The sequence below is a fragment of the Humulus lupulus genome, chromosome 9, assembly GCF_963169125.1.
Source record: "Humulus lupulus chromosome 9, drHumLupu1.1, whole genome shotgun sequence".
NCBI lineage: Eukaryota > Viridiplantae > Streptophyta > Magnoliopsida > Rosales > Cannabaceae > Humulus > Humulus lupulus.
Window position 1 is genome coordinate 165,648,866 of NC_084801.1, and position 8,719 is coordinate 165,657,584.

Sequence of the window (8,719 nt, forward strand, 5' to 3'; positions counted from 1 at the left end):
TCTTAAACATGTCATAAAGTTTGTGAACGTTACACACAATCTTCGGAAGAAGATTTCCATAAGACTCACTTCAAGAGGAAGCGAGCACTCATCAACTTCAGAAGGGATTTCGTGTTCTTGGTGTTTATCAAAATTAGATTTTTAAAGGGGAGTACTTCAAGGTTGCGACAAGGATTTAGAGGGAGTCTAAACTTGTATATGTCAATTGCTTATTGTATTCTTGAGATTTTACTAATTGATTTTATCTCTGGGCGTGGCCCCGTGGACTAGGTTTTCCGAACCACGTAAAAAAATCCTTATGTCACGTTACTTTTAGTTTATTTACTTTATGTTCATATATTCTGATTCATCAACAATTTGTCTTGATACATCATAATATCTTTCTGTTCAAAAAATTGTTTAACTATTCCACATTAATTAAATTGTTTGTTAAATTAAGTTGGTAATCTTAAAAAATAGAATTTCATAACTCACCCATTGTGAGTGCTCTTTAGGTCTCCAAACTTACTAAATGTGCATCACATAGATCCAACCTATTAGAAAATGGTTTACAGAATGCCCAATCAGATTTAATTTCTCAAAATTTTTAGTTCACGAATAAACAAAAATAACTTAGTCACTAATTCTTTCACTTATCAAACTAACCATTCCCAATCTTTCTTATCTCAATTGCCTAATCCAAATCGTTATGCCCACATAAAATAGTGCCACGTAATATTACTCATTTTTGGATAGATTTGAATATTACACCCATTCATCATTACAAGAAAAATACTTTTTAGCAGCGACAATATTAGCGACCACAAGTCGCCCCTAATAATGCTAATATTAGCGACGACAAAGAATGTCCGTCGCTGATAACACGTTAGATATTTTTTTTAATTTAGAATATTATTAGTGATGACATTGGTAATATTAGGGTTGCCCCTAATAAATTCAAAAATGCCAGAAAAAAGTGGGAATTTTCTCACTAATTTTTTTCACTTGACTATTAGCGGTGACACGTGGATTATGAGAGGCGTTGCATGTCGCCACTAATAATATTATTAGCGGCGACATTAGAAATATTAGGGGTGACAATGTCCTTAAGTACCATTGACCTGGTTAATGAATACTTAATTCATAAATTGATTTATGAATTTGAGCTCAATAACCATTCAGTTCCAAAAGTCAACCCTTAAAGGAACCGTTATTCAATTCCATATATGAGATATATATATATTTCATTTCTGTATATTATGTCCTCAACCATCTGTTGATGGAGAGTGAGATAACACCACCTCAATATTTAGAATCTAGACAAAAAATGGATTGACAGAGACTAAATAAAGATTGAGAAAGATTATGCAAACCAAAGTTGGTGAATGGACTTCTTCAACCTTGATGAACCTTCAATACCCTAGTAAAACCACAACTTTGAGAAAATCCGTAGAACAATCCAAAATCACAAAACCAAGGCTTATACATGTTTCTTAACATTGTTCTAATACTCTATCTCCTAGCCACCATGAATGCTTGAGGCCTTTTCTAGAAGGAAATGAGGATTGGCAATGAACAAGCCTTAAACTCATTAAGGTAAGCACTTTCTTTATGAGTTTTTGGAGAAAACTTGAGATTCTTGGAGCTAGAGAGAGAGAGAGAGAGAGAGAGAGAGAGAGATTGGAGAGAGTGATCAAGTCTTCCAAAACTCTATTTTGACCCTTATATAAAGTAGGCACCGTTATTTGGTCTAACTAATAAGATTAGACTTGTAAAACACGTCATTTAGAGAAATTTACATAACTTGTACGTACTCCAGTAGGTGATGCATCGTTTGCCTACAGGTGATGTATCGCCTGTATACAGGCGATACGTCGCCTACATACAGGTGATGCATCACCTGTTAGGGTTTTTTGAAACCCTAAGCATCAGGCGATGGTACGCCACTTGAGGCCTTCTCTGTTTTTGGACACTTCCAAAGGTCCAAAAAATGCTCCAAATGCTACCAAAATTTTTGGGATCCCTTAGATACCTTCATGCATCAGTTTGCACCGAAAAACACATTTTTAAAGTGCCTACAATTGAATCTCAAATTTTACTTCTTCACTATGTGAAATTTACTATGTGTTTATACCGAACTTATAATTTAACACTTATATTTTTGTATTTAACCAATCATAGCAATCCCCCACTTGATTAAATACAAGCCTCATTCTCTAGTTTAAAATATTTTGGTGCATAAAATAAGGTACCTTTCGGTTTGAACTTTACGTTTGTGAAAATACTACAAAGTCTTATCGAAATCATTAGTCGCTTAAAAGCTTAAACCAAGAATTCCATATGATAAAACTGGTGATACTTCACACACCTGCACCACATCTTTGTTTTCCCACTTTCTCGCTTAGCACTATCATGGTCATGTGCTCATCTCTTCATGAACTTTCTGGGGAGAAAATCCAACTCCCATGAGAGGCGGAACCACCTCTAAGTCCACATAGGTGAAGTTCTTATAGCATCTTTGGTACCTTTATAGATGCTTGTTACACTTAACTGAACTTCAGTAAAAGCCCTAGGCTTAACCTTAGCTCCATAGCAACCAACACTAACCATCTTAGATGGAACTCAGCATAAGTTTTAGTGTTAAAACTATTCACTTATCAATGAATTGTTCTTACCCATTGAACTCTTTCCCTAGATTTGTACAAGTTGAGTTAGGTTTCTATCATTGGTGAATATATTATTCTAGGAGTTTCATTCCCATCCATTTTGAATTGTTATAAGGGCATTTTAGAATTATATATGTTATCCTTTCACATTTAGATAATGTTAATTTCTATTATTTTAAGTGTTCTTAGATTTGTTTTATGAGTCTTTGATTTTTAAGCCATAAACTGTGTTATAAGGTAGTGTTGATGAATTTGATGAAATTTTCGTGGTTGGGAATTGATGTGCAATGATAGTACTCAAGAAGTGTTTAAAGTGTGGGACGAGCTTGAAGTGTTTTAGAAGTCCCTAAACTCGAGGTTCGAGCGTAAAGTTGGATATTACAAAGAAAAAAAGCACGTGAGCAGAAATTGTGGACTAGCCGCGGCTAGCCCTATTCCAGGCCACGACCTGGGAGTCAAAGACTAGCGGCCGCATCCTCCAGAAACCCCTGGCTGTGGCCAATGCTGGATACTTTCCTAGAAAAGCTCCTGTGGTTGCGACCACCAAGAATCACTTGTCGCGGCCGATATGCATATTTTTCCAGAACATTCCTGTGGCCGCGGCCACCCAGAATCCCTAGCCGCGACCTACGATAGAATTTTTCTTAAATTTTTATTTCTAAATGTAATTTTTAATGGGTTATAAAAGAGATTAGGGTTAACTTTTAGAATAACTTTGGATTGCGAATTTTAGAGGCTAGAGCTGCAGAGAAGGAGAAAAATACATCATCATCTTCATTCTTCAATCTAATTTTTCTTTCTTTTCAAAACTTCTTTATTTTCATTGAATATTTATGTCCGTGAATATGAATGTGATTATGGAGTAGTTTTCTTTGTAGTTGAGGGTTATTTCAAAACCCTAGACATGAGATCTTGAATGCAAACATAAATTTTATTCCTTCTATTCCCTTGTATTCAATTGTTTATATTTTCTAATTGAACTCTATGAATATTGTGATATCTTGTTAGGTGGCCAACTAATTAGGGTTTTGCATTATTCTACTATCATCTTAGGATTGCTATTCACCTAATAGTTTAGGATTCTAAGTAGAGTGATAAATTGCAATTAAGGTATTGTGACAGGTATCTTGATTGTGATGAAAAATATAACCTAGGTTAAATGAATTGCATGCTTAATGAATTTGTTGCCTAGATTAACCTGTTTCCATAGAGTGTAATGCTTTTACTAGGTTACATGGATCACAAGCTTAATGGGTTTGTTGCTTGGTAAATAGGATTAATTAAGAGCGCTTAGCTTTAGTTAATTATAATAGGGAAACTGAGATAATTGACTGCTTAAGTGTAATCTGTGGAGTCAATAGTTTGATTGGAAATAAAGAATATTTTTTGTCATTGCTGATAGATTAATTGTCGAAGGCGGAGAATAATTCTTAACTATTTCTTTAATATCATTTTATTCTTTGTTATTTAATCTTTAATCATCATTTTATTTTATGTTTCTAGTATTTAAAACTAAACCCCCTATCTAATTTTTGTTTAGTTCTTATTTTGAATAATAATTTGATCGTAGTCATCGTGGGTTCAACCCTTATTCATCACTATACTGAAGTAGCTAGTATAAGTGATTGATCAAATAATTCTTTAAATTTGGTAGGTATATGACACACATCAAATTTTTGGCGCCGTTTCCGGGGACTATTGTAAGTCTTTTTATTATTCAACTTAATTAACTACATACTAACTAGTCTAAACTTTTGATTGCATGTGTATATGCTGGACAATGATACTCAAGAAAGAATACAAGCCATAAAGAAATATCTCGAGACATCATCGTCCTGCTCTTCAAGGACTATCACTGACAATCCACTCTTTCAACCTTCAAGGAAAGTAAATCTAGTACAAATACCGTTACCATCTGACGACGATTCTAACTTTGAAACATCAGTTAAGTCTCAGATGGCTTAGGAAAGGACGTTGAATGAGTTGGTGGCACCGAATCTAGACCATCAACCTTTATGTATTCAATATCTGGCATTGGACATTAATTTTGAACTCAAGTCGGGCCTCATACATTTACTACCCTCTTTCCATGGGCTACCAGGAGAGGACATGAATAAGCATCTGATAGAATTTCTCGTAGTTTGCTCTAGCATGAAGCCAACATTAGTAACTGAAGAGCATATTAAATTGAGAGCCTTTCCATTTTCTTTGAAGGATGGTGCAAAGGAATGGCTCTATTACCTTCCTCCTAGAACTGTTAATACTTGGAATGAAATAAAGACGTTGTTCTTGGAGCGTTACTTCTCAGCGTCTATGGTTGTTAGCATGTAACGCCTGGATAACAAAGACCGTTACACTGTGTGTTTTAAATAGTGCAAGACTTGATAATCAAGTCATTTAAATAAAGATGTGATCCTAAATCATAATCAAATTAGGGAAAATTTTGGTCATAAATGGATAATTTTCATTAAAATAAATGTTTATTACACGGGATCCCAAAAATAGGGTTTAAAGGACAAGTTTACAAAATTCCAAAAGTTATATATAATCAAGGCCACTCTAATGGAAAAATACACATTTTAGGTTTCTGTCCCTGTACAACCCCTCGGCCATGGTAGACAAGCAACTGACAATGTACACCTCGCACCCAGAGCTCTCCAACTTATGGTTAATCCATCTTACCCTTGCCTTTACTTGCACCATGTAGCACCCGTGAGCCAAGGCCCAATAAGACATCCATAACAGATCAATAATGATAATCAAATAATTCACAAGACATATAACCAGATATTCAGTAGGCCATAGCAGACACATAATCAGTGATGACAATCAATGAATCACAAGCCAATCACTCCGGTATTCAACAAGCCATAGGTATCAAATTAACAATAGTAAACATATTTATACTCAACAGTTTATCAAAATCATCATACAATACTCAGGGTTGACGCCCTTAGGTCGTACCCTCTGCTTAACCCACTGACTCTGGCTCACTTAGGCTAAGTCCAGTGTTTATCTAGCTGACCCCAGCTCTCAGTGGCCGAGCCGCATCCTGTGCGCAAATTATCAGCCCTGACTCTCTTAGGTCGTTTATTTCATGCTCACATGGCATATTATAATCATACAACATTTGTATTCAGATATAGGGAATCTTAGTCCCAACACAACCACACTAGGGTCTAGTTTTCTTACCTTTAATTCTGAGCGGAGAAAATGAAATGGTTCCGAGCATAAACCTCAGCCCCGAGCCTTTGTGATAAACCTAGTCATAAAGGCCAACGAGTATCCATCAACTTCCAATCCAAATAAATACTTAGGAGACATAAACTAGCCTTTGAGACCTCAATTCTTACTAAACTAGGTAGTAAAAATTGTCCCGAGCGCCTAGGTTCGAACCCCCGAGTCTTACCAATTCTATGGCTAAAATCCCTAGGCGAGTTGCGACTTGGCTTAGTGGGTCGCGACTTGCCCCCAAGTCAGAGAGCAAGGCCCAAGCCAAAAAGGGGAGGCAGGCCATGACTTGCCTTAGTGAGTCGCGGCGCGCCCTTATCTCAGAGAACACGCCCAGGCCAAAATGGCCACACGCGCAGTGGCACCCCAGGGCTGGGTCACATCGCGCTCCCTTCGAACCCAGAAAATCTGGGTTTTTCACATGCATCTCCCAGCCAATTTCCCAGAACTTCACCATTAATAAAACTTCCCAATCAGACCCAATCTACCATGAATTTAAGAGCTTAATTCACATATTTCTAATCACCAGAATTGTAGCAACAATATCAAAATCTCTATCCTAATTCATTAGCTATTATCACCCAAATACCACGAATTATGCATGCTCCAAGCTTCAAAATTACTTAACTCTAACTCCACCCTATTGAACTAAGTTCTTCAACAAATTACAAGATTAGAGCTTACCTCAATAGTGGCTGAATCCTCCCATGTTCCAGTTTAATTCCTAGGTTTTCCCCAGCTGAATTCCCTTCCAAAACTCCAGCCTTAAGCCTAAGTTCCTTCTACCTTTTCCTTAGCTTCAACTCCTCCAAGTTCTTCAAGAGTGAGAAAGAGAGAGAGAGAGTGAATGAAATTTGGAGCCTTTTCCTCAGTATGTTCTAAATGTCCTTAGGGCCTAACCGACCCTATCCTTACTCCACACACAAATGACCAAACTGCCATTCTAAGTTAACTAGTCCTCTAATTGTCCCTAGGGGTAAAATGGTCATTTTCCCCCAGTTCCCACTAACTCCTCAAATGTTCCCAATATTAACCAATTAATCCCATCATTCAATTAATTACCCATTATTTATCCAATATCTAATAATCCCTGATATATTCTCTAAATTCCCAACATACCCCAGGTTTCCCCCTAGCCGGGTATTTATCCCCGCTGTGACTATTTCACCAATTCGCTCACTAGGACAGTCTCGAGCCATATGCTGAAAATATATCCACATAATAATGTGGTCTTAACAATTTATCACACATAATCACATTTATGCCCCCAACAGGCCAAAATTACAAACATGCCCTTATAAGCTAAACAAGGTCCACATGCATATTTAATACTCACAAACATGTGTTTCACATATCCATATAATCATATAATCATGCATGCCACATAATCATGCATTTAATCATTTAATCACATATATACCAATTATGCTCTCCCGACACGCTAATCAAGGCCTTTAAGCCTTATTAGCGATTTTGGATCGTTAAAACTATCCCCTCCTACTGAGAATTTCGTCCTCGAAATTTATCTGAATAACTTGGGATACTGATCCCGCATCATTGACTCAAGCTCCCAGGTCGCATCCTCGACCTCGCTATTCCTCCACAATACTTTGACTAGAGGAATCATCTTGTTCCGTAGAACCTTGTCTTTCCTGTCTAAGACCTGAATAAGTCGCTCCTTATATGACAAATCTGTCTGCAATTCCAAGTCCTCATACTTCAACACATGAGTTGTATCTGAGATGTACTTCTGAAGCATGGAAACATGGTATACGTCATGAGCTCCCGACAATGACGGTGGCAGAGCTAACCTGTAAGCCACTTGCTCGATCCTCTCTAGGATCTTGAAAGCTCCAATGAACCTAGGGCTCGGCTTGCCCTTTTTCCTAAACCTTCTTACCCCTCGCAGTGTGAAACTCGCAGAAACACGTGGTCCCCTACCTGGAACTCCACGTCCCTACCCTTAGGATCAGCGTAGCTTTTCTGTTTTCTCTGTGAAGCGAGCATTTGAGCTCCGATCTTCTCAATAGCCTCATTAGTCTTCTGAACCATGTCTGGCCCCAAATACTTTCTCTCACCCATCTCATCCCAATGAATGGGTGATCTATACCTCTTCCCATATAACATCTCATATGGGGCTACTGTGGTAAAGAAAACCCTTGCCTTGCCTTTACCTGCACCACGGTTAATCCATGGTCTCCAACTCATGGTTAATCCATCTTACCCTTGCCTTTACCTGCACCACATAGCACCCGTGAGCCAAGGCCCAACAAGAAAACTATAGCAACATAGGGTGGACCATAGCAGATATCAAGGGAATAAGCCCAACTATGGGTATGCACCATATTCTCCTTGAAGAGGGGTCAAAGCCTTCTAGAGAAGCTTAACAAAGGTTAAATCCACCTACGATGGAAGTAGTTAAAAAGGATATACCGAAGCTCTTAAATGTGGGTGTGATTCACCCTATTTTCAGATAGCAAGTGGGTGAGTTCAATTCAAGTAGTTCCTAAGAAATTGTGGATCACTGAGGTAAAGAATGATTAGGATGAGTTAGTTCCCACTAGAGTCCAAACAGGTTGGTGAGTTTGTATTGATTATAGCAATTTGAACACTGCAACTCGAAAATACCACTTCCCTTTGCCATTCATCGATCAAATGCTTGAAATATTAACGAGACACTCTTATTTTCGCTTTCTTGATGGTTATTCAGGTTATAATTAGATTGTTATTGCTTCTAAAGACCAAGAGAAGACCACATTTACACGCCCATTTGGCACCTTTGCTTTTTGTTGAATGCCATTTAGATTATGCAATGCTCCCGCAACTTTTCAGCGATGTATGGT